A 27,030-nucleotide genomic window follows, 5' to 3' on the forward strand; every position below is an offset into this window, starting at 1 on the left:
CTGTAACTTCTAAGGCAGACAGTGTTCAACCAGTTGTCGGATAATAAACATGTTCTAACTTTAAACTAGCGTGTCGTTAATTCCCCCCAAACAACAGCATGGCTGCCTCAATGGTTGTTAATATTTCCACCTCTCGAACATATGTTAAATTCGGTTCCGAAAATAAACGTTGCTGCATGCTATCATTGTTTATACCACAAACTAGTCTGTCTTTCAATCTATCCTCTAAATTTTGACCGATTTGGCAATGCTCACTCAATCGTTTAAGCTCTGCTATGTACTCCGATACAGTCTCTTCGGGTCTTTTTTTTCGTGAATCAAACTTGTTACGCTCTACCGCTATGGCAGGCTTGGGTGTGAAATGCGCAATTAAGGTGCCAATTAATTCATCGTAACTCTTCGTCGTTGGCTTGGCAGGACTTAATAAGTTCCGCAATAAAGCGTATGTCTTAGAACTCAGCACCGTTAGTAAATCTTTTTATTATCTGAAGTAATCTCATTGGCTTCAAAATATTGATCCAACCTTTCTGAGTATTCTACAGGGCCGGTAGGCCCTTGTAGATATGACTTGATACTCTTTTGTAACGTTAAAGCAAAATTCACATGCTTTTACCAATTTTCCTATGAGGATTAACATGGGGTTTTTCATGATATTTAGCCACCTCGAACTGAAAAACTAGAGCGAAGTTACTTTTCGGAATACTCTTAATTTAACAATTAAGTATTCAGGGTGTGCCTTTTGCAAGTAGCATGAAAAACAATTAAGTCTAAGTATGTTAATTTTAGTTAATTACGCAAGTACGGCTCTTGAGTTAAACGTCAGGTTAACCTGTTAGCGCGCTGATACCCATTTCGTCAATTTTCAACCAGATTGAGAACAAGGGAGGGCCTAGCTTTGTGCCTGATAACAAGTTATGTTGACATTTTCAGTTTGCTTCATTCTGTGGAAGTTGAACCTATAGCGCGAGCAGCCTGCGTCCGCGAGTCGCGTGATCCAGGTACTTGTAGGTACTTGTGGGTACTTGTAGGTGCTTGTGGGTACTTGTAGGTGCTTGTGGGTACTTGTAGGTACTTGTGGGTTCTTGTAGGTACTTGTGGGTTCTTGTAGGTACTTGTGGGTTCTTGTGGGTTCTTGTGGGTACTTGTGGGTTCTTGTGGGTTCTTGTAGGTGCTTGTGGGTGTTTGTAGGTACTTGTGGGTGCTTGTAGGTAATTTTGGGTACTTGTGGGTGCTTGTAGGTACTTGTGGGTACTTGTGGGTGCTTGTAGGTACTTGTGGGTACTTGTGGGTGCTTGTAGGTACTTGTGGGTGCTTGTGGGTACTTGCCCCGGGTGCTTGCCCAGGGTACTTGTAGATGCTTGCCCCGGGTACTTGTGGGTGCTTGTAGGTACTTGTGGGTACTTGTAGGTACTTGTGGGTACTTGTAGGTACTTGTGGGTTCTTGTGGGTACTTGTGGGTGCTTGTAGGTACTTGTGGGTTCTTGTGGGCGCTTGTAGGTACTTGTAGGTGCTTGTGGGTGTTTGTAGGTACTTGTGGGTGCTTGTAGGTAATTTTGGGTACTTGTGGGTTCTTATAGGTACTTGTGGGTGCTTTTAGGCACTTGTGGGTGCTTATAGGTACTTGTGGGTGCTTGTGGGTGCTTTTAGGCACTTGTGGGTACTTGTGGGTGCTTGTAGGTACTTGTGGGTGCTTGTGGGTACTTGCCCCGGGTGCTTGCCCAGGGTACTTGTAGATGCTTGCCCCGGGTACTTGTGGAAGATTGTAGGTACTTGTGGGTGCTTGTAGGTACTTGTGGGTGCTTGTAGGTACTTGTGGGTGCTTGTGGGTACTTGTGAGTGCTTGTGGGTACTTGTGAGTGCTTGTGGGTACTTGTGAGTGCTTGTGGGTACTTGTGGGTGCTTGTAGGTACTTGTAAGTGCTTGTAGGTACTTGTGGGTGCTTGTAGGTACTTGTAAGTGCTTGTAGGTACTTGTGGGTGCTTGTAGGTACTTGTGGGTGCTTGTAGGTACTTGTGGGTGCTTGTAGGTACTTGTGGGTGCTTGTAGGTACTTGTGGGTGCTTGTCGGTACTTGCCCCGGGTGCTTGCCCCGGGTACTTGTGGGTGTTTGTAGGTACTTGAGGGTGCTTGTAGGTACTTGTGGGTGCTTGTAGGTACTTGTGGGTGCTTGTAGGTACTTGTTGGTGCTTGTAGGTAGTTGTGGGTGCTTGTAGGTACTTGTGGGTGCTTGTAGGTACTTGTTGGTGCTTGTAGGTAGTTGTGGGTGCTTGTAGGTGCTTGTCGGTGTTTGTAGGTACTTGTGGGTACTTGTGGGTGCTTGTAGGTGCTTGTAGGTACTTGTGGGTGCTTGTAGATACTTGTAGGTGCTTGTAGGTGCTTGTCGGTGTTTGTAGGTACTTGTGGGTGCTCTTAGGTACTTGTGGGTACTAGTGGGTGCTTGCCCCGGGTAATTGTGGGTGTTTGTAGGTACTTGTGGGTGCTTGTAGGTACTTGTGGGTACTTGTGGGTGCTTGTAGGTACTTGTGGGTACTTGTGGGTGCTTGTAGGTACTTGTGGGTGCTTGTGGGTACTTGCCCCGGGTGCTTGCCCAGGGTACTTGTAGATGCTTGCCCCGGGTACTTGTGGGTGCTTGTAGGTACTTGTGGGTACTTGTAGGTACTTGTGGGTACTTGTAGGTACTTGTGGGTTCTTGTGGGTACTTGTGGGTGCTTGTAGGTACTTGTGGGTTCTTGTGGGTGCTTGTAGGTACTTGTAGGTGCTTGTGGGTGTTTGTAGGTACTTGTGGGTGCTTGTAGGTAATTTTGGGTACTTGTGGGTGCTTATAGGTATTTGTGGGTACTTGTGGGTGCTTTTAGGCACTTGTGGGTACTTGTGGGTGCTTATAGGTACTTGTGGGTGCTTTTAGGCACTTGTGGGTACTTGTGGGTGCTTGTAGGTACTTGTGGGTGCTTGTGGGTACTTGCCCCGGGTGCTTGCCCAGGGTACTTGTAGATGCTTGCCCCGGGTACTTGTGGAAGATTGTAGGCACTTGTGGGTGCTTGTAGGTGCTTGTGGGTGTTTATAGGTACTTGTGGGTGCTTGTAGGTACTTGTGGGTGCTTGTAGGTACTTGTGGGTACTTGTAGGTACTTGTGGGTACTTGTAGGTACTTGTGGGTACTTGTAGGTACTTGTGGGTACTTGTAGGTACTTGTGGGTACTTGTAGGTAATTGTGGGTACTTGTAGATACTTGTGGGTGCTTGTAGGTACTTGTGGGTGCTTGTAGGTACTTGTGGGTGCTTGTGGGTGCTTGAGGGTACTTGTGAGTGCTTGTGGGTACTTGTGAGTGCTTGTGGGTACTTGTGAGTGCTTGTGGGTACTTGTGGGTGCTTGTAGGTACTTGTAAGTGCTTGTAGGTACTTGTGGGTGCTTGTAGGTACTTGTAAGTGCTTGTAGGTACTTGTGGGTGCTTGTAGGTACTTGTGGGTGCTTGTAGGTACTTGTGGGTGCTTGTAGGTACTTGTGGGTGCTTGTCGGTACTTGCCCCGGGTGCTTGCCCCGGGTACTTGTGGGTGTTTGTAGGTACTTGAGGGTGCTTGCCCCGGGTACTTGTGGGTGTTTGTAGGTACTTGAGGGTGCTTGTAGGTACTTGTGGGTGCTTGTAGGTACTTGTGGGTGCTTGTAGGTACTTGTTGGTGCTTGTAGGTAGTTGTGGGTGCTTGTAGGTGCTTGTCGGTGTTTGTAGGTACTTGTGGGTACTTGTGGGTGCTTGTAGGTACTTGTGGGTGCTTGTCGGTGTTTGTAGGTACTTGTGGGTGCTTGTAGGTACTTGTGGGTGCTTGTAGATACTTGTGGGTGCTTGTAAGTGCTTGTCGGTGTTTGTAGGTACTTGTGGGTGCTCTTAGGTACTTGTGGGTACTAGTGGGTGCTTGCCCCGGGTAATTGTGGGTGTTTGTAGGTACTTGTGGGTGCTTGTAGGTACTTGTGAGTGCTTGTAGGTACTTGTGAGTGCTTGTAGGTACTTTTGAGTACTTGTAGGTACTTGTGAGTGCTTGTAGGTACTTGTGGGTGCTTGTAGGTACTTGTGGGTGCTTGCCCAGGGTACTTGTAGATGCTTGCCCCGGGTACTTGTGGGTGCTTGTAGGTACTTGTGGGTGATTTTAGGTACTTGTCGGTGATTTTAGGTACTTGTGGGTACTTGCTCCGGGTACTTGTGGGTGTTTGTAGGTACTTGTGGGTACTTGCCCCGGGTACTTGTGGGTGTTTGTAGGTACTTGTGGGTACTTGCCCCGGGTACTTGTGGGTGTTTGTAGGTACTTGTAAGTGCTTGTAGGTACTTGTGGGTGCTTGTAGTTACTTGTGAGTGCTTGTAGGTACTTGCCCCGGGTACTTGTGGGTGTTTGTAGGTACTTGGGGGATTATTTAGTGGTTCCAAGCAATCATTTTAGCACTGTTAAAAGCAACGCGTCGAGGGGCTATTTACTAATGAAGATTTTCTTTCATTGGTGATTTTTATTGATGCTTTTAAATGTGATAGGGATTTATTGATGATTTTAAATGGATGGGGATTAAGGGTAACTAATACCTATTCCAAAGATAGAATGTCCTCGATAGATGGAGCCTTACAAACGATGGGGCTCTAATTTGGCCGGGGCCATCTTGTTAAACTTTCATAAATAAAGTACAACATTATATGCTTATGAAAATCAATGTTATTGGATATAAGTTAAATGTATTTAACTATAATTAAGTACTTCTTTAAGGATTTAGAAATAGATCAACCCCAAATATATGACGGTAAAGCAAAAATAAAATTATTCAAATTTTAATTACATTAAGACTGAAGTGACAGATATTATAAAAAAACGTCTTGGTTTAGACCAAGGCCGAAAAAACAAACGATATGTGTGAGGTTTATCATTTGACTGAAGTTTCAGATATTGCAATTGTTTTAGTTATTTTTATCCATTTAATCCTTAATCAATATTAAATTCAATCAACTGATTTTACTGATCCATTCCCTCTAAATTAATTGAAAAAATTACATATCTACGCTTTTTCAAGAACAATTACATTTTCCGAAAACATTTTATCATGAAATTAATTATTTTGAAGGGATTTCGTGTCGACGATTACTAACTTGAAAGCACCTTGACGGGCATAGTTTTAATTAAGGCTGGCTTGACAAATTTTGAAGTTTGCACCAAAAAAGTTTAAATCTTTAGTAAGTTTCTGAGAAGACTGATGTTCAAGAAATTATGATAAATAACTTATTCCGGACTTGCCTGCCAACCTTAATAACCTAAAACTATAAAACATTCGTACATGAATGATTACGGTTGTGGCTTGACACTCGCTAGCGCCTGAAGGACCGATCACTCAGTGTAATCGGTGTTCATTTGTAAGTGAGTGGACCATTTTGGAAATTACATACAGATAATTAAAACACAGGGGTGATGCCACCATTGAGGTCTTCTCTCTCTCTTGCCTAGAAGCCCCGCTATAGGCAGTGAGAGTTGACTAGCCTCTTGCCTGTAGTGAACTTTGGCACAGTCTGGCAGTGACCCTTGGTGTGAGGGAGAATACCCCTATGGTGGCCTCGCCCCTGTGTGTTTTCCGAAATGGTCTTTATGCGTACTAAAATGATTACACGTAATACGTAACCGGTGTACAAGTAGCGCCAACAATGTAGAAATGACGTTTCAAATGAAGACTGAATTATGACCAAGAAATTCTAAAGCACGGAGAGGGAAATTGCAGTGCAATCTTTTCTTCATAGAGGCGACAATAGAAATGTACCATTTCGATTAACGAAATTAAATGTATAAATTCATGCAACACCCTTGTTTGGCATCCACTATTAAATATTTACATTTTCCTTTCGAATTATGTCAAAGTTCACCTGCTCTTTTTAGAAAGTCAGTAGAATATTTCAAATATTCAATATTGACCCCTCAACACGTACTCCCTTCAAAATAATTAATTTCATGATAAAATGTTTTCGGAAAATGTAATTGTTCTTGAAAAAGCGTAGATATGTAATTTTTTCAATTAATTTAGAGGGAATGGATCAGTAAAATCAGTTGATTGAATTTAATATTGATTAAGGATTAAATGGATAAAAATAACTAAAACAATTGCAATATCTGAAACTTCAGTCAAATGATAAACCTCACACATATCGTTTGTTTTTTCGGCCTTGGTCTAAACCAAGACGTTTTTTTATAATAGAGTCCATGATTCCGCCTGATCATCGAAGATTTCGCAGCGACCGAATGTGCCGACTACTTGCGTTTGGTTTGGTGGAGTCGCCATTAGAGCGTCGATAGACTGGGCTGATAACAATCCGAGTTCGCTTCACTTGCTTGATTTCGATTAATTGATTTATTTGATTTTAAAAGATCCGTAATAATAAATATCTCCCCTATCTCATCTCCGTCGCCAATTTATTATGTCCTTATGTTGAAATAATAACGATTGAAATTATACTTATAAAAATATCGTTTAATGAGACGGGAAGATTTTACATTCGTTCTGCTCTGTGCATGTTTTTGGCGCGAACTGAAGTTACAAGTATTTCTATAGTGGTTTTTCTTGTTCCAAGTATATCTTTAGTGAGTGGGAGAATGGTTTTTCTTGTTCCAAGTATATCTTTAGTGAGTGGGAGAATGGAAGACTATTTTGTACATTTTATATATGCGATTGATTAGATATAACACTACCCCCATTTACTTGGCAGTAGTTCGGCCTATCCTCACAAGGGGGCGCGCAAAAACTGCAATAGTGCGCCCTCAAGTGAGGAGCCTCAATATTATCTTATGATATAGGCCTAGTCACAAGCTAGATAAACTGGAGCCTAAACGGTAAGCCTAATTTATGTAATTATGCGTGTGTGTGCGTGTGTGTAGGCTCAGTAGCTGAACCGCTACAAACTAATCTAATCAGGAGGAAAGCTTCCATTCCTTCTCCTTGATCGAAACCGGTGACATCACTGCAAATATATTCAACAGTGATAGATTTGTGCACCTCCTAGGTTTACGTGGAATATAAGTCAAACAAATAAATATAGAATCTGTTTTATAAGTCTATTTTTAATACCTTACAATTTGTTTTTATTATTTTTTTCCACGTTCTCAAAGTATGTTTTAGGTAAGGTAAGTTCAACTCTTTGGAGACCGCTGTTCGACTTGGACATTGATTTTTTTGTTTACGAACTTGTTTTCTTTGTCTTTGTGTATTTTTAAGCCTAAGCATAGCCTGTTTTATCAATTGCTTTTGAACTAACAATGTTTTTGAAGCGTGTTGTATGATATCATTTGAGGTTTTGATTTATTTCCTTTCTGTAGGAAAATCCAAGAAAAAATGTTCAACTCGATACAAATATTCACCTGAATATGAAAGGGATCTTGAACTTGACATTCGAAATTATTCCAAAGAAAAATGCTTCAAATGTGATCAGTGCAACTATGCTAGTACGCGGACGGATGATTTGATCTGACATCAACGCATTCACAGTGGTGAAAAACCCTTCAAATGTGATCAGTGTGATTATGCAAATACGTGTAAGAGTGATTTGATCACACATGAACGCATTCTCAGTGGTGAAAAACCCTTCAAATGTGATCAGTGTGACTATGCAAGTACGCGGAAGAATGTTTTGATCATACACAAACGCATTCACCGTGAAGAAAAACCTTTCAAATGTGATCAGTGTGATTATGGTAGCGCACGAAAGAGCCATTTGATCAATCATCAACGCACTCACAGTGGTGGAAAACTCTTCAAATGTCATCAGTGTGATTATGAATTCACGCGGAAGAGTAACTTGATCAGACATCAACTCATTCACAGTGGTGAAAAACCCTTCAAATGTGATCAGTGTGATTATGGTAGCGCACGAAAGAGCCATTTAATCCGACATCAACTCATTCACAGTGGTGAAAAACCCTTCAAATGTGATCAGTGTGATTATGGTAGCGCACGAAAGAGCCATTTAATCCGACATCAACTCATTCACAGTGGTGAAAAACCCTTCAAATGTGATCAGTGAGACTATGAATTCACGCGCAAGAATAATTTGATCAGACATCATCGTTATAATCACATGGACTATTTAAGTGGATTGTATTTTAGCATGCTCAGCAATTTAGAACTTTTAAAGAACCATTTCAAAATGTGTTAATTGCGCAACGCGTTTTCATATTCATTTCACACATTACTGTTCTTGACAACTGTAGTAGATACTCACTAAGAAAAAGTTTTCGTTCATTGAAAAATTGTAAAAACTAAAAACCTATCGTTACGGAATAGTCACCGGAAAGGCTATATGGTTTTATAAAATTGTGGAATGTAACAAGCCTGACGTCTTAACGGAAACTTTTAGTAATACGATGTTTGTGTTATTTATTTATAAAACCTTCACGAACGATAGTGAATATGACCATGCATTTATTCATTAACAATATTTAATATTAAAAAGATATCAGTGATGATATATTCGCTATTAAAGAATGATATGTTTACCACAATAATTAGTTAATATGTTTTTGCTTTGAATCTTAACTTGCTTCTTTAATAACTTCATCGTTGTCATCACTTCTTCTGCTAGTTGGTCTCAGCAGAAACAGGAGATTGCAAAATTATCGCTAAACTTAACTTTACCGTCGCTTGTGTTTTTTCGCTACTTTGTAGGTGTTAATATACTAACGGAGGTTTAATGGCAGAATATGGTCAGGTGTATTTTATTGTACGTTCATTATGGGAAAGTTCGCATTCTGTATAAGACTGCATTACGCAAAGTTCCAACGTGGAATGATGTTTGAGAAAGTTGTTTGTTTGTTCTTTATGACATACACAGTCACAATTAGTTAATTTCCGAATTCGAACAAGCTGCAGGGTTGATATCAGTAACACCTGGAATTCAAAGATCTTCAACTCTCAATTTTCTGGGCCCTTCTGATTGAAATAAGGTGGAAGAGATGTGAAACACTCCCCCTGACGTCACATTTAATGTATTTGATGTTATGGCTTCTTTACTTTGTTTAACTTCGTCATCACTTCTAGTTCTAGTTGGTTTCAGCAGAAACAGGAGAGACTGCAAAATTGTCGCTAAGCTTAACTTTACCTAAGGAGGTTTAATGGCAGAAAATGGCTGTTCATATTGTCACGTGTATTTTATTAGACGTTTATTATGGGGAAGTTTGCATTCTGTATTACACAAGTGTCTAACGTGGGGTCAAGTTTGAATCTTCCACGTTCTCAACGCATATATTAGATTTGGTAAAGTCAAACTTTTGGATACCGCTGTTTCGACTCGGACATGGATTATTATTGTTTCTGAACTTGTTTCGTTTGCTTTTGTGTCTTTTCAAGCTTAAGCATAATCTATTATATCAAATGCCTTTGAAGATTGAAATGTTTGTGATTCGAGTTGTATGATATACTATGAGATTTTAATCTATTTCCTTTCTGTAGGAAAATCCATGAAAAAATGTTCAACTCGATACAAATATTCACCTGAATATGAAAGTGATCTTGAACTTGACATTCGAAAGAATACCAAAGAAAAACGCTTCAAATGTGATCAGTGTGATTATGCAAGTACGCGGAAGAATGTTTTGAACATACACAAACGCATCCACAGTGGTGAAAAACCCTTCAAGTGTGATCAATGTGAATATGCCAGCTCGCAGAGCTTTCATTTGAACGTCCATCAGCGCATTCACCGTGAAGAAAAACCCTTCAAATGTGATCAGTGTGATTATGCCAGCACTCACAAGAGTAATTTAATAATGCATCAACGCGTTCACAGTGGTGAAAAACCCTTCAAATGTAATCAATGTGACTATGTAAGTGCGAGGAAGAATGGTTTGTTCAGAAATCAACGCATTCACAGTGGTGGAAAACCCTTCAAATGTAATCAGTGTGACAATGCGTACACGCAGAAGAATAATTTGATCACTCATCAACGCATTCACAGTGGTGAAAAACCCTTCAAATGTGATCAGTGTGACTATGCTAGTGCGAGGAAGAATGGTTTGATCATTCACAAACGCACTCACAGTAGTTTCAAATGTAATCAGTGTGATTACTCTTTCACAAGTTATGATTTTTTGTTCAGACATCAACGGATCCACAGTGGTGAAAAACTCTTCAACTGTGATCAGTATGCAGAAGAAAAATTTGATCAATCATCAACGCATTCACAGTGGTGAAAAACCCTTCAAATGTGATCGGTGTGATTATGGCAGCAACCAGAAGTTTCATTTGATCAGACATCAACGCACTCACAGTGGTGAAAAACCCTTCAAATGTGATCACTGTGATTATAGCAGCGCACGGAAGAGCTATTTAATCACTAGGAATAATAAAATGGATTATAGTTAAGAGTACTCAGCAAACTTGGAAAGAACATTTACTAAATGTATTGTATTACAAAATGTTTTAATTTTTTGAATAAATATTACTGTTCTTTACAATTGTATTAGGTAATCTCTAAAAAAGCTTTCCATTCTTAGAAATAATGTAAGCACCATTAATTACCATACTGGCTCTATGGTTGTGTGCTTTAAATATGCCGCAGCATATTAAAATGGCGGCCGGAACTAACCAAATTTCTTAACGGGCAACGTATGATGAAGATTTTCGATGTGGGTCTTTGTTTGACCTGGCCTTTTGTCATTCTCGTAGTAGTAGTATTGTCAAGAGTAGCGCCTTTGGTAGTATAAAATTTTTCGTTCGTCATTGAAGGGAGAGTGAATGGGAGAGAATTGTGGTGAGGTCATATTTTTCGTTCTTGTATTTTAAAATGATGGGGATTATAATAGTAAGTTTAAACATTGCATTTAATTGTACTAGTTTGTATTGTGTTTTACTTTTGCTTGATATATTTAAAGCGAGAGAGAGGATTATGGTATTGCCTTAGTTTATATGGAAGGTTTAATACTCCCTTTAAGAAACCCGTCATCCGTCGACAATAAATAAGGTTTTCACGCTTTCAATCCCTTTCCCCTATTTCAAAATTCAATGAAATGGAGGGAGTTTTTAAGAAGCAAAAGCAAGTAAATGCATTATATTTAGAATGTGTCTTAAGGTGGTCTTTATTATTAAAAGTTACGTTTATTTCTCTATAAATCGAGAAGAATTTCAGAAGAAAGTACTAGCTTGTGGCCCCGGATATTACAATTATAACGTAAGTAAATTTATTGAAGTAAGGATTAAGGGTTATAATATTTTTAGGGCATCGAGGGGCTATTCACTCCGATTTTTTGTACTTCTTTTAATGGGTATTTCGTTTTACCACTGTTAAAGTATGCGCATCGTGGGGCTACTCACTCATATTTTCCGTTCGTGCCACACTATTACAATCATAACATAAGTAAAATAAGTAATAATTTTAAGAAACTTAAAGGTAGCGCATCGAGGGGCTATTCACTCAAAGTTTCTGTACGCCTGTTAAGTACGGTACGATGTGACTACTATTACGATCCCAGCCCTTTAGTCGTCTTGTTTCTACAAGTAATAATAAAAATATTATTATTTTGCTAGTTATTCATAAAACCGTTTCGAACGGATAGTAAAATTTATTAGTAGCAATATCGTTTTAAACGCTTTATTTAATATCAATTAACATTACAACTGGAATTACAGTAATTATATCTTCGTTTACCGTAATAATTGACTAATTTTATTGTTCATCTCCTTTTTAAATTTCTCGAAGGTATTATTTAGTTTCGTTGCTTCCATGGCAGTACTGATTCCTCATACCGGAAACTTGATTCAAATTACGTTCAATATTTTTCTCAATTCCTGCCAATCTCTTCTTAGGGCTGTGCGAGCCTTGAATTTTTGGTTTGAGTCGAGTTTCGAGTATTGATATTTTCCTTTATCGAGTATCGAGTATTTATCGAGTAACTGGGAATTCATTTTCAAGTATTTCCACACTTTCTGTTAATTTATCTCTCTCATAATAGACATTTAGTGTAATTTTGATCATCGACAACTACTTCAAACAATTCCCAGACGGTATTAATATTCTTCCCTTTAAATTTAACCAACTTAATTCCTCATTAATATCTTCTTCGGAATCGCATTCCTCGCCGAAGTCACTTCTAGCCATTGTTATACTTCGCGCAAGTCCCAAACGAAAATCAATAATTAATCAAAACGCGTCTTGGATTTAACCAAGACCTACAAAGTATCGATAAGAACAAGGTTAATCACTTGACTGAATGCGCAGATATTGAAACTTTTTTTTAAATTAAAACTTACGTGCTTAAGAAAGTATGTTCCATCACCCTATTCCATTGAATAAACTTACTTTACTGGTAGTAAATTTTTTCCCTCTCAATAATTTGAAAAATTTACTTATCTCGGGTTTTCGAGCACAATTCCATTCCCCGAAAACATTTTATAACTACATTTATTATCACTTTTAAGAGAGTACGTGTATGACATTGTGTCGTTAATAGGTTGCTAACATATCCCCGTTCATGCCCTGAACGCTCCATAGTGAAACCTTTTGTTAATTTTAGTGCAAATTTCAACAATGGCAGCACATTCAATGGGGACGTTATGATTTTTGCTCTTGGTTAAACTGACTTATGTTAATAGACCACTTCGACATGGAAAGACACGGGGGTAAAACTTTGCCTTCCATCTCGCTCGAGTGAGTCGAGTCGATGGAAAGATCATAAATAGAGCAGAGACGGCGAGGGGTGAAACCCCCCCCCCTCCTATATGTCCCGATACTAAGGATTGACATCTCTTTTTTACGTAAAAAGGGTCTATAGCAGCGGTACGACAGACAGTGGTCAAACGGTTCTGCCATGGCGTTTCTATGGTTCGCAAGCAGTAGGGGCGTGCATGATATTCGTAATTTTTTGATTTTCTTTGTTGTAATTGTTAACTTAAGCGTGGTCGTAGCCTGAAAATTATGACTTGGTTATTTTGAAAAATAGCCTGCGTTCACCGAGTCGCGTGATCTACGACGCTGTGGCTCGACTCTGCCACTTAGTCTGTATATCTTCAGGAACAAGGATAATGCATTAACGGTTTTGAAAGGAATATGGGATTTTTAAACTTGTCGCTGCGAATCTTCCTATAGTAAATGTTGTATTTCTAGTAGCCCCAGAGACTTCTGGTAGCACTCTTTATGCATTTGGTAGAACAGTTTTATAGAAATTGAAATGGTAGAAGATATTTATAAAATAAGACTTGTTCGAATATTTAAACTTCAATTTGGTCGAATTATTTCGTAGTTGTCCTATTTCAAGGCGAGGAATGCTCTCAAAAACAACTACTATTTGCTGACGAATACCTTAAAAAGTAATTCACACAGAATTCTCGAGCAGCTTAACGCGTAATTGAGTGGGCTATTGCCTTGGTGACGAGGCCAGCGAAAGACAAGGCATGAGAATGGCACAAGGCGTACTTCAATCAAGGGGGTATACAACTATACATCCTCCTTGTTCGTATCGGGCGCAGCAGAAGCTAAAGCAGACTACCCTAAATCGTTTTGTCATTGTTACGTGTAGTTACTAGTTATAAGGTATTTTTCCACACGAAAACTCTTAAAAGTGATAATAAATGTAGTTATAAAATGTTTTCGGGGAATGGAATTGTGCTCGAAAACCCGAGATAAGTAAATTTTTCAAATTATTGAGAGGGAAAAAATTTACTACCAGTAAAGTAAGTTTATTCAATGGAATAGGGTGATGGAACGGTAGGATTTTACTTTACTTAACTAACTCAACCAACACTTGATTCTGACTAATTAGGCCACGGGGATTTCGGAAAAAATAGTGAAAAAATTCTAAACCCGCCGCAAGTTGGTCAAAAATTTTTTTGAAAATTTTAAAATTGCATGTACTTACCGCTATAGACTAAACGCACTATGCACTCAATCTTTGATAATATGCCGGGGGGAGGGCAACTATAAGAACTTCAAAGACTCGCGACGGAAGTATAGCTATGGAATTTTTAAGACCTACTGAATTTAACAAAACCATTCATTTTTGGTACTGGGATCGAAACGTAATCTGTGTAAAATTCCAAAATATTGCGTAAAGAAAAATTTAGAAATGCCAAAAATAAGGAAAAGGAGAATATAGGCGAGAAATGGCGAAAATTAGCGATATTTTAGTTTCTAAAACAAGCATTAAAACTTTTGGGAAGTATTTAAAAGTAAATCAATATTTTGGGAAAAAAGGCACTAATTGGTTTTTAAGTAACTAGGCCTAATCGCAAACAGAAATTTTGGAAAAGGTGGTAAACTAGCTAATAAGTAACCAAACCGAACCCTAAATAATAATATTTGAAAAGGTGGATTTTAATTGAGAAAAAAATTAGGAATAGGGCGCATTTTATTTGAGTTGTAAATGAAGTAATCATCAAAACTTTGGAAAAAGCTGACTTTAGTTGAGAAATATTTCAGAAAAGGTTGCATTCTATTTGGGTTGTACATGAAGTAATCATCAAGTTTTTGGAGCAGGCTTCAAATAATTTGGGAAGCAAATGAACGCAAAGGCAAAATTATGGAAAATAGCGCAAATTATTTGGAAGTAAATGGTAATATTTGTAAAAGGCGTCATATTTTACAGCAATATTTTGGAAAAGGCGTCAAATTTTACAGCAATATTTTGGAAAAGCGTCATATTTTACAGCAATATTTTGTAGAAGGCGTCATATTTTACAGCAATATTTTGTAAAAGGCGTCATATTTTACAGCAATATTTTGTAAAAGGCGTCATATTTTACAGCAATATTTTGGAAAAGGTGTCATATTTTACAGCAATATTTTGGAAAAGGCGTCATATTTTACAGCAATATTTTGGAAAAGGCGTTATATTTTACAGCAATATTTTGGAAAAGGCGTCATATTTTACAGCAATATTTTGGAAAAGGCGTCAAATTTTACAGCAATATTTAGGGAAAGGTGTCAAATTTTACAGCAATATCATAAAAAACTCTCCGTGAGAAACGAAGTGTGGCCTCCACCAAGTGGTGTTTCTCGGGTAATACATTACGGCATAGCCATAAATATATTTGGAGTTTCTAATTGTATTTAGTTCTTCTCTGGTAATTTGAAACCCTTTACAAAATATCGCTGTTTGTGTTTAGATATTTCAAAAAGAATAAGACGCCTTTTGCAAAATTTTGCTGTAAAATATGACGCCTTTTCCAAAATTTTCCTGTAAAGTAGAACTCCTTTTCCAAAATATTGCTGAAAAGTAGAACTCCTTTTCCAAAATATTGCTGTAAAATTTGACGCCTTTTCCAAAATATTGCTGTAAAATATGACGCCTTTTCCAAAATATTGCTGTAAAATTTGACGCCTTTTCCAAAATATTGCTGTAAAATTTGACGCCTTTTCCAAAATATTGCTGTAAAATATGACGCCTTTCCCAAAATATTGCTGTAAAATTTGACGCCTTTTCCAATATATTGCTCTAAAATCGGACGCCTTTTCTAGAATATTATTGATGTAAAATATGACGGCTTTTCCAAAATATTGCTGTAAAATATGACGCCTTTTCCAAAATATTGTGGGTTATCTTCATTTACTTCCCAAATAATGTTACGCCTTTTCCAAAATATTGTTGTTTATCTTCATATATTTCCCAAATAATGTTACGTTTTTTCCAAAATATTGTGGTTTATCTTCATTTACTTCCCAAATAATGTTACGCCTTTTCCAAAATATTATTGTTTATCTTTATTTACTTCCGAAATAATCTACGCAATTTAGCAAAATATTATTGTTTATCTTCATTTACTTCCGAAATAATCTACGCAATTTAGCAAAATATTTATATATTTAAAATTGGAGCTTGCTTCAAATATTTTTCTATCCTGGTATGAGAATTGAAAATGTTTCAGTGGGTGTTTAAAATTTCATAGCTATTTTTCCGCAGTGTGTGCTCCCTGATTTCCGTCGCGAGTCCTTGTTATTATATTTACCCCCCCCCCCCGGGTAGTTTTTCAAGATCGAGGGCAGAATTCGTTTAGGCGCGGTAAGTACATGCAATTTTCAAATTTTCAAAAAAATTTTTGACCAACTTGCGGCGGGTTTAGAATTTTTTCACTATTTTTTCCGAACTCCCCGTGGTCTAATTAATCAGAATCAAGTGTTGGTTGGGTTAGTTAAGTAAAGTAAAATCCTACCAAAAATTCTTTAGGTAGGGGCCAATTTCGGTTTAAATTGTGTAGCAGTCATGGTAGCAGACGATGGTATAAGTAAGGACGGCACGCCCGGGCAGTGTGGGAAATAAGGCACTTTCACAGGCCAATAGCCAGTTTAAAAATTACCTGGGCCAGTTTAAAAATTAAACGCTTTGGGGTCTACTGGCCCTGGTGGCCACTTAATTAATTCAAAGTTTTCCCCCTCAAGATTTTGGATCATTAAATAAATAATATGTTAATCCCTAAAATTGTCTCGTCTTTGCTTCTATGCTGTTTGCTTGCTTGGCCTGAATTGTGTATGTGGGAGTGGGATTATGGGTTGGTTCCGTATGTCTGTCTACGCTCTACACAGTGTACAATCTGTAGATGAAGTGATTTTTGCAGATAGCTAAAGCATGGCTAAAGGGAAGATAATCTCTCGGTAGTCTTGTTTGGGTCTGGTCTCTAGGGAAAGGCAGCCTGCTGCCTTTGACTGCATTAGAGTAGGGAAGATAGCAATGGAGTGTCAACTCCCTCCCTACGGCTACGGGACGAATTTTTTAATTTAGCATTACTCAATAAAGACTTATAGTTCTTAATTTAAGACTCCAATATTTTTAAATACCCATAACTATAAAAACTATCCTACTAAGCCTACGCCCTAGCAAATATTTTCCAGAATAGATAATTTGGCCCTAAATTACGAAAGCCTGATTTTTTAGGCTAAAAGTGGTAGGTGGCACCGTGGCCAGTTTTTTAATTAAAATACCTAGGCTCTACTGGCCACAGGTCCAGTTTTTAAAAAATCCTTATTTCCCACACCAGCACGCCGGCAGTGGGACGCTACTAATTTGCATAAGGTTGCAGCAAACCAATGTTTTTGCATAAGGCCGCCATTTTCAAAAGTTTGCTTCCAAAATACTAATTTACATAAACTCTTTAATTTTTTTCTTGCATAAGGCCAGTATTTTCAATAGTTTGCAGCCAATATACTAGTTTGCATAAAATTCACCAGTAAACTCCCCATGTATAAGGCCGCTAATTTCAAAAGGTTGCTACAAGAATACTAATTTGCATAAATTTACCAAAAACTCGATCAAACTCATGGTTTTTTCAAGGAAACCTATTAAGTTATTTACGCTCATAATTGAGCGATTAATTTGATATTTCCAAGACTGGTCATGATGACAAACTAGGAATATTATTGAGGTGAAACGAGAAACAGTTGGGTAGAGAGTCGTGGCGCGCGGTAGCATGTATTTTTGCTGGTGTCGTTTACCTTTTAGGCTTAGCGCTTTGTGTTCACGTCTCTGTTCTGCTACTCGGTGTTTCCCGTTACAATTTGTAAGTAGAGAACCTTCTACCTCACAATAATTAACCCCATCGCGGATATCGCTAGTTACGGTCTAAACCAAAAACACTTGTTCAGCCATTTTTCATAGTCGGGTTATCGTGCACGTGGCGGTAGACCCGAAAATTTTCCGTTCCTCTCCTCGATTTGCGAACTTTCCGCTGCTTTTAGTGCTATGGGAGATAAATCTTCCCAAGTTAGGGTAAAGGGGAAGAAAGCGACGCCTGAGCCAGTGTTGTTCTTAGCAATTTTGGGAATGTACTTTTCTCAACTCTAAAACGTACTTTTTGAGAAAAAGGGGGGGAAAACGTACTTTTAACTTTCACCCCCCCCTCCGATATGCTTAGCGCGCCATCTAAGATACAAAATATCTTAAATATAATTATAAGATTATTTTTTATATTAATTTATGGAATATTATTTATTTTATTCTAATTGTTTTATCGATCCATATTAATTAAAACCAAGTAATTAAAACTAAATAAACCACGGGAACATCAAAAGTCTCAAGCGTTAAGGAATGCTTAACCTCTCTACTCCGATAGCAGTAACACTTTTAGTCGTTTCCCCCGGACCCCCACTCAAGTTTAGCGCCACTCTGGAAAAAAAAAATTCCAGGGAAAGGGTTCAAAGGGTACAAAAGAACGATGGGTGATTGGCTCATTTTTCCTTTCGGTTTTTTTGCCATGCGTAAAATAAAACAAGGTGTCCGCCAGATTAAGTTCGTCCAAAAAAAGAATCAACTTTTTTAAATACTAAGAGATTAATTTCCTCGTCGTTATTCAAAAAAGTGCAAAATCGTCCCCCAAAAAAATTAAAAAATACTTCCCATTCTAGAAATTCCAAAAAGTACTAAATAACCTACCAAAAATACAAAATGTATTTTTCGTACTCGAAATTTGAAAATGTACTAAAAAAGTACATTTGTACTACCAAGAACAACACTGGACGCCTCCCGCTCCGTCCCCGCTTTCTCGGACTCTGGCGCCCAAAGGCGGGGGGGGGGGTTAAATCGTCCCAGCTTCGTCCAAAGGCTCCTACAGTCAGCCCTCCCCTCTCTGTCTCCTCCAAGACTGCGGGCGAGCTCCCTGCGCCATCTACCGTGACGTACTCGTGTATGGATTGCGGTGAATCGAGTGGGGATGATGTTCCCGCGCTTCAGTGTGAGGACTGCCGCCAATGGTGGCATCGCGACTGCCTTGGCATAGATGGCGCGTTCTATGATTTTATAAGCGCTTCACCCCAGCTCCGCTGGTTTTGTTCGCAATGCAATGTCTATGTTGAGGTGAAACTGGCTGAGTCTATGGACATACAGAAATTAAAGATCGCCTTGCCAAGCTTGAACTGTTGCCTGCTGCTGCGGTTCCTCCTACGGGGCCTTTAGTGCCCGCACTTGCTAACCTGCCGGAAAGATTGAGTGCCACTCAGTCTGAGCTCCGGGCCTTGCGCGATACCGTGACGGGTCATGAACAGGAGACCAAGACCTTGTTTGATGACCATGCTCGGCGCCTGGTGGCTCTTGAAAAGTCGGTCCTGGACATCCCCGTCCTCCGGGAGGAACTCACGCATCGCTTTGGGGTAGTTGATAAACGTTTCGATGAGCAATCCGAACGTCAAAAACGTATCCATAATGTTATTGTGCACAATGTCGGGGAATCCGGCTCCGATGACCCTACTGCTCGGCGCTCTGATGATGTTGCTGCTATTTCTTCGCTAATTACCGACGTTTTGGGTCTACAGGCCCCCGTATCTTCCAAGTGATACGCTTGGGGCGTCCCGCTGAGGGCCGTACGCGGCCCCTGCGTTTCACGGTCTCTACCCTAGAGGTGAAGCTTGACCTTCTGGAGGCGGCTAAGAAGCTTCGGACTGCTGCTCTCCCGGTTGGTCACAAATTTCATCGAGCCCGCCTGACACCCGATCGTACTGTACTTGAGCGCGATGCCCTCAAGAAGACCCTTCGCCCTCGTATCCTTGCTACGCCTCGCTCTCTTGACGGTTCGGCCGCGCCGGATGTCTCTGCCGTGCCTGCATCGGAGGGTTGACTCCCCTCGACCGTCGTTCTCGCCAGCCCGTCTACCCTAAACCCTTACGCAACCCCGTTCGTCCCTGCCTCGTCTGTCTTTATGGATAACTCTATTATAAATCGGTTTGCTCCGGTTGCAAATGACATTTCTAAACGCTCCAAAGTCGGTGTTCCTCGCGCTACCCCTGCCGGTTCTCCCGGTGTTCTCCGCCCCCTTGTGTATTGTTCTCCTTGTGAGTCACTAAAAATTCTGAGTACGAACGCTGAGTCGTTATTAAGTAAAATTCTCGAGTTACGGTGCCTCGTCTGGGACGAGTTGCCCCATGTGATTGCTGTCTCCGAGTCTTGGCTCAAAGACGGAGTGGGCGATGCTTTATACCATACTGCTGGCTATGACTCTTTTCGCTCTGACTGTGATGTTACCGTCAGAGGTGAATGTGTTTTGTACTGTAAAACCCCTCTTGCCGCGTCCCTCAACCGTTCGCTTACATCGCCAAATGTTTTGGCCTGTCAGTTTAAAGTTGGCGTTACACTGTTTATCGTCATATGTGTTTATCGCAGTCCTTCTGCGTTCTTGGACTTCCAGAAGCTCTTACTAGCGACGATTGAGAGGGCTGCCCGGTTGGCCGACCGCCTGCTTATTTTGGGCGACTTTAACGCGCCGTCGATTCATTGGCCTGCCTACACGACTTTGTTGGGTGTACGGTCCGTGGAGTCTCGTCTGCTCACGGTTGTCACCAGCTGCCGTTTACGCAACACGTCAGTCTCCCCACTCGCAGCCGTGGCGAGCATGTGCCGTCACTTCTGGATTTAGTTCTTACCTTTGACTGGGATGTGGCGCATGGGCTTACCCATTTACCCCCATTGGGTAAGGCGGACCATGATGTCCAAACCTTTACGTTAGCCCTCGACAGTGCTTTGCCGGCTCCGTGCCCTCCCCCTGACCGTTTCGCGTATGGTCGCGGTGATTACGAGCTTTTTCGGGCCGCTCTACTTACCAAGGACTGGGATCTTGTGCGCCTGGCTCCCACCGTAAATGACATGGTTGAGCTCTTCGTGGCTCATGTTCTTGCTGCTCGGGTGGATAGTGTTCCCCTCATTGTTGGTCAGGTGCCCACACGCTCTGGCCTTTGTCGTGAGCCTTGGTGGTCCGCCGGTACGGAGAAGTTAATTTGGGCGAAGCGCGTTGCCTTCCGGCACTACCGTTCTTCACCGACTACGGCAAATCGTCATGTGTTTGCACGCGCGCGTAATGTTCTTACGCGTCATATACGTTCCGCTAAGTTCCGGTATGAATCTCGGCTGGTCGCTGAGATTCCCGTCAATCCCAAGGCTCTTTACTCCCACGTCTCGCGTTCACTGAACCCCAGAGCTCATCTGTCGGTTGTCAACGACCCTGCTGGTGTTACGCTTCGGGACCCTGCTGAGATTGTTGAGGCCCTCAACGTTTATTTCCAGTCGGTCTTTAATCCGGAACCCCACGCGGAGGCGGTTTATCTTGGGGACTTTCTGTCACGCGTCGCTTCTGACGAGACCGCGCTCCAAGTAGAAATGGAGCCCTCAGATTTTGGTCTGTCCTATGTGGAGGTTCGCCGCTACTTGCGACGTTTGCGGCTCGACAAATCTCCTGGCCCGGATGATCTTCATCCGCGGCTCTTGCGCGAGGGTGCCACGATTTTGGCTGCGCCTATGTTGGCCATATTCCAACGGTCAATTTTGTCGGGTGTCGTTCCTGCTATTTGGAGGAGAGCAAACATTACGGCTATCAAGAAGTCACCCTCTTCCTGCTCGGTCACGAATTTTCGAGGCATTAGCTTGACCTGTTTACCGTGTAAACAATTGGAGCTCTATGTCCGGGATGCTCATGTCTCCTTCCTAACAGCCAGGAATTTCTTTACGCCTGACCAACACGGTTTTTTGATGAAACGGTCGTGTTTCACAAACTTGTTGAGCACCCTTGAGAACGCCTCCCGTTGCCTTGATTCGGGGGCCTCGGTCGACTTAATCTACCTTGATTTGCGCAAGGCTTTTGATACGGTCCCACATTCGTTGTTACTTCGGAAACTGGAATGGCTTGGCGTGTCCTTCACGCTTGTGACCTGGATTGCGGCCTTTCTCCGAAATCGGCTTCAGCGCGTGGCACTTCGGGGTGTTTACTCCTCGTGGTGTGAATAGAGAGCTGCACGGGACGGATTTTTTTTTCGTTTTCCGCGGAGTCGGTTCCGTTCCGCCGGCTTAAAACGGAATCAGAAGGAGGAAAGATCTATATAACGGAAACGGAAGAGCTAATGAAGGAGTTGTGGAAACGGATCGGAAACGGAAGAGCTAATGAAGGAGTTGTGGAAACGGAACGGAGACGGAAAAGCTAATGAACGATTTTATGGAAACGGAACGGAAACGGAAAAGCTAATGAACGATTTTATGGAAACGGAACGGAAACGGAAAAACTAATGAACGATTTTATGGAAAAGGAACGGAAACGGAAAGGCTAATGAACGATTCTGTGGAAACGGAACGGAAACGGAAGAGCTAATGAAGGATTTGTGGAAACGGAACGGAAACGGAATAGCTAATGAAGGAGTTTCGGAAACGGAACGGAAAAAGGAAAAAAATATCTTATGGCTACGGAATTGTAACGGATCGGACACAGATATTTTGTTCTCTGCAGCTCTCTAGGTGTGAAGTGGCCAGTGGTGTGCCTCAGGGTTCGGTACTGGGGCCCACGCTATTTATTGTTTACATCAATGACCTCCCGCGTGCTATCCGACACTCGTTTGTGAGCCTGTTTGCGGACGATTCCAAGGTTGGGCGCGGCATTCGCTCGCCCGCTGACTCTCTCGCACTGCAGCGGGACGTGGATGCTCTCGAGGTGTGGGCCAGCTCAAACGGCATGAGCTTCAACCCCACCAAATCCGTGGTCCTGCATTGCGGAAAAAATAACCCTCGCTTTCAGTTCCGTTTGGCGGGTAGGCCTATTGAGGCTCAGTCTGTTGTGAGGGACCTCGGGGTTATGTTGGCTGGTGGTATGCTGGGGGTTACCCATAGTAGGGTGGCGGCGGCCCGTGGCTCCCGTGCTCTTTACGTTTTAAAGCGCTCCTTTTCGCATTTTAGCGTCAGGTCATTTGGCGTCCTATATAGAACTTACATCCGCCCTCATCTTGACTACTGTTCAAGCATATGGTCTCCCCACCTCGTCAGGGACATTGAGAATGTTGAACGGGTCCAGCGCAGGGCCACTAAACTTGTTTCTGGCCTACGAAATTTGCCCTATCCGGAGCGCCTCAGACGGCTGGGCCTTATGTCCCTAGCTGATAGGCGGCTGCGTCAAGATTTGGTGGAAACCTTCAAATTGGTCCATGGCCACTACGACGTGGATGCCACCGCTTTCTTTACCGTTCGCTGGACTGGGAGGAGAGCGCCCACTCTTTCCAAGTTCCGCTGTACGTCCCTGCCTCGGCGTGTCTTTTTCACGCAACGGGTTATTAACTCGTGGAATGGTCTCCCTAGTGAGGTGAAGAGGAACTCGTCCGTCCATGCGTTCAAGGCTCGGTTGGACAAATTCGTCCTCTGAGTCGCATCATTGCTTTTTTTTAGTGTGTTTTTTTTTTATTTTTTTTTATTTGGTTCTGTTTTTTTTCTAATTTCGTTCTGTTTTTTTTCTAATTTTGTTCTGTTTCTTTAATTTAATTTAATTTGGTTCTGTTTTTTAATTTAATTTAATTTTGTTTTGTTTTTGACTTAATTTGGTTTTTTTTTCTTTATTATTTCTTTTGTTTAACTCATTTGTTCCGTTCTTATTTATTATTGTTGTTACTTTTTTCCAATTTGTTTGTACCTGAGTCGGGCCACAATAAGCCTCTGGCTTTCTTTTTACCCGTCAATAAACTTTATTATTATTATGTTTACACGCCAACCCATTTGTGAATCTAGCTTTGAACAGAGAGGGTATACAGGTGAGGAGTAGAAAATTGAGCGTTTACCAATACATCAGGGACTATCTCGCCAAACTTTACACTCTCATTTCCTGTTTTGTTTTTTTTCCCTTATTGGGTGAAAATTTCGTCTGCTTTACTGTAAATTCTGTATGCTTTGAATAATTCATTAAATTTAACTTCTGCAATTGTTTATCAATAAAGAGCGATCCAAATATACATAATAAAGTTTGAAGGTAGTCTCCATCTTGACTCGGAGAGGTAAGATTTTGGTTTTCAAAACTTGTTTAGCCATTAAATTCATTAATAAATGTTTCTGAAGTTACCCTAGTAGAAATGATTTGCCTCGATTATATGTCAGGAATGAAATTTTTATTTTTAAATACACATTTCTGTAACTTAATTTTATTGCTGACTTCTAGGGTAATATTTGAAAGTCATAAGTTGGACTTTTTAGAAAATCTTAAAGTTTTAATGAACCTAATTTAGCAAACGTAAGTGAATTTTCAACTAATAAAGAAGTACAAAATACATAACTCTCTTACTGCGTTTCACCCCGATTTAGAAAGTTCATTGTGTCATGCTTCCCATGCCGCTCTCATTTTTCGACGGCCGACAGAAATATTTCACTCGCCCTTTGGAGCGTCCAGAACTATTATCGTGTCCGCCGCCCCGAAAAGGGTCGTGTCAACTTCGCTATCACTCCTAAATATGGATTCGCCAGTAAATTTCAGTCAGTTACAATCCATCATCTAATGATAAATTTGTTCTTGATTTCATTAGGTGGTAACTTCAATGGCGGTAACAGTGGTCCTTCTTGCGGTTTTGCTCTTCATTCGAATATCTGCAAGTTTTGGTGAATACCCACTTTTATATTAAGTCCTCAATTTACTTGACGTCATTGATTCGTATTTAGGCTGCCAAGGATCCAGTTGTTCAGGAATGGCTAGACGAACTCGATATGGAAAAAATTTTCAAAAGTTTTGTGGATTACATAATGATTTACGGATACGTTCCGATAATTTCTGGGAAAGAAGCTCTGATCATATCAGACAGATACCTGACTTGGTTCTTGGGAGAAGTCTTGACCGCTGATGCTGAGACTAACAGCTCTTCGCGGACCAAGGAGGACTTTACTTTTCGAAACACGAAATTGTCTTCGACTACTTACACATCGTTTACAATACATCTTGGATGAGTAGGAGTCCAATAGTACACGAGTTCGGACAACTGGGGTCAGTATGAATTTTGTCGTAAAGTGACAAGGACTGACCACTCTTTATTGCAGTCTGGGACCAATGTTCGAAACGCAAGTTTTCAACTATCTGGAGTTCGTCTACAATCACCCTATGGAATACGTCACGTAGAAGAGACCATTGAAAAGCTCTTCGAACTTGGAACTGAGTAGCTTCACCGCTCCTTTCTACTTGGTTTTGATTCTGATGTCAGTATCAGTCGCCGTTGTCCTAACCGAGATTAGCTTCGGCGAAGTGGCTAAACATTGAAATAAAGCCAAGGTCTTTAAAATGTTTTATCGTACCATAAATCAATTAAATAAATTCCCAATAGCGACATAATATTAATGTCAGCTATAGCAGGTTTGATTTTTCCAAGTCTGTATATATTTAGACCAAGAATGAATTTACTATAAGAAGGCCTAAAAAGGCAACCGGTGTGCGCGTGATAGCCCTCATGGGTGGGGGAGGGTGGAAACCAAGGCGGGACTTAGTATTTTATCTTACTCTATGTTTTCCACCATCTATCTCGTTTACCTTTTCGTTAAGCCTTGGTTTGGTTTTTGGAACTCACGAAATCATAAGTATAGTACACTTGATTCGATTTAGAAATAATTATAGAACGAACGATTTTCACGTAGAGACACGTATTCAAAATCTATTAAGTTAGGATCAAAACCTTTAACTAACTTGTTAATGGCAATTAAAAACCATTCCCAAACCGTTTCAGAACCGCTGGCAGGCTCCATTTTCTGTTTACTTTGCTCGAGGTTTTTTTTTCTCTATTCGGAATACGTCAATCGCGTCTGTATGACCTATCCCCACGGGATCCAATAGGAAAGCACAGAGCAATGACGGACATGAAAGGGGTGGGACTTACTTGTCTACTAACACCGGCGTAAGAGTAGAAGCGAAAAATCCAGTGACTTAGGCATTCTTATAGTAATTTAATTCTTGTTTAGGCTAATTATGGATGTGATAGAACTTGCACCTCTATATTCCCTAATTATAATTACAAAGTTTCTTTATGCGTATAGCTTTTCGCTTTTCATTCCACTCTATAAAACTAAAGAAAAATACTTTTCCACGTACTAAACTACGTACTATTGTGGCCACGAAGGAACCAATCTTTATTTTTGAAACTTATTGGTTGCCGACCCACAACCTGCATTTAGACAGTCACAGATAAAGTTATCCGAGAAATTTGGGAGTTGGAATAAATCTAACTTCTCCAGTCTGGGAAAATGCCAAAAACCTGGTGTAGATGGTCTCGGGAAGATTTGAATGAGTCGGTCTGAAGTGTTGATAATTTGTTATTGATGCCTGCTTCATTTACATATGTAAATTCCGGGAATATTGCAGTTCTTTCATTTGTGTTCCATGTATTTCCTATGTAATTCGTTTATGTTATTGATGAATAAAATACTATCTCAAATTTCCTCATCTGAGATTTCACCAAATTTAAGGCCAAGCCATGGGTAAATTTGATAAGCTACATAATTTGCTTAAGATGAATGCGAGTTCGTAGGTGCTCGCATGGCGCAACGAAATAGATTATTCGCAGACATTATGAATAGTCTGGCTCCTCCCTCAAAATCAGAATAAATACGTTGAGAAAATGGCCACACGATGATTCTAATTAGCTGTTTATATTCCATGGAGTTAGCCATTCACCCCCCCCCCCCCAAAAACGTTTTTTTAGCCTATTCAGGCAACTTGGTCTATAGATGCTCTATTAAACTTGAAAATGATAAAAAAATCCATTGCTGTTTAGTGCTGTCAAAGATACCCCTCGAAAAACACTACTCTAATTGTTTTTAGCATTTTAATAAATCCAGAAGTAAGCCACGTGTCTCGCCTCTTAGTTATTGAGTTCAAAGATGGCAAATGCAGTCCGACTTTACGGTGTCCTCCCATTGGATCGAATCCCACTCGACCGAATTCCCAATCGACCGATTTTATCCGAAATATGATTTTCAATCCCGCCGTTTGTGCGGTTTCTGCCTATTGGGATTTTTTTTATTAGGAATATTACTATTACTTATAAGGCTATATAAGTTAATTTAGCGATTGGAGCTTTCGTTTCACCGTGGCGCAGCGGAAGAGTATCGGACTACCGTGCGACAGTCCTTGGATCGATTCCCCAAAAGAAAAAGTAAACTACGTAATAATAGTTTCAGGCAATTAATTATTAATTTCATTTGAACTTAATTGCAGTTACGTTAGACAGTGTGGGAAGCTATAATGTAATAAAAAAATACTATTGCAATAACGGCCTTTGAGTATTTGAAATATTTTGCGAAAATTTTATTAAAATTACGGTAATATTTTAGAGGGTTAAGGTTAGGTTA

At 40.6% G+C, this 27,030-nt stretch overlaps 1 protein-coding gene and 1 long non-coding RNA gene across 3 annotated transcripts in view; one reads left to right on the forward strand and one right to left on the reverse strand.

Moving 5' to 3' along the window:
- Positions 1-27,030, reverse strand: part of LOC149587344 (uncharacterized) — a 280,925-nt gene that overhangs the window by 110,417 nt on the left and 143,478 nt on the right. The window lies entirely within an intron of this gene.
- Positions 23,142-24,587, forward strand: LOC149587350 (uncharacterized). 2 transcript variants are annotated; one of them, XR_016380246.1, is made up of 5 exons: positions 23,142-23,705; positions 23,867-23,938; positions 24,010-24,167; positions 24,228-24,300; positions 24,361-24,587. It is a non-coding gene; the product is annotated as an uncharacterized LOC149587350 (long non-coding RNA). The 2 variants fall into 2 exon arrangements; XR_016380245.1 differs by having other exon boundaries at positions 23,142-23,938.

Source organism: Phalangium opilio, unplaced genomic scaffold (assembly GCF_054372755.1).
Source record: "Phalangium opilio isolate 3A_F unplaced genomic scaffold, DU_Popi_V2 ptg001170l_1, whole genome shotgun sequence".
NCBI classification, from domain to species: Eukaryota; Metazoa; Arthropoda; class Arachnida; order Opiliones; family Phalangiidae; genus Phalangium; species Phalangium opilio.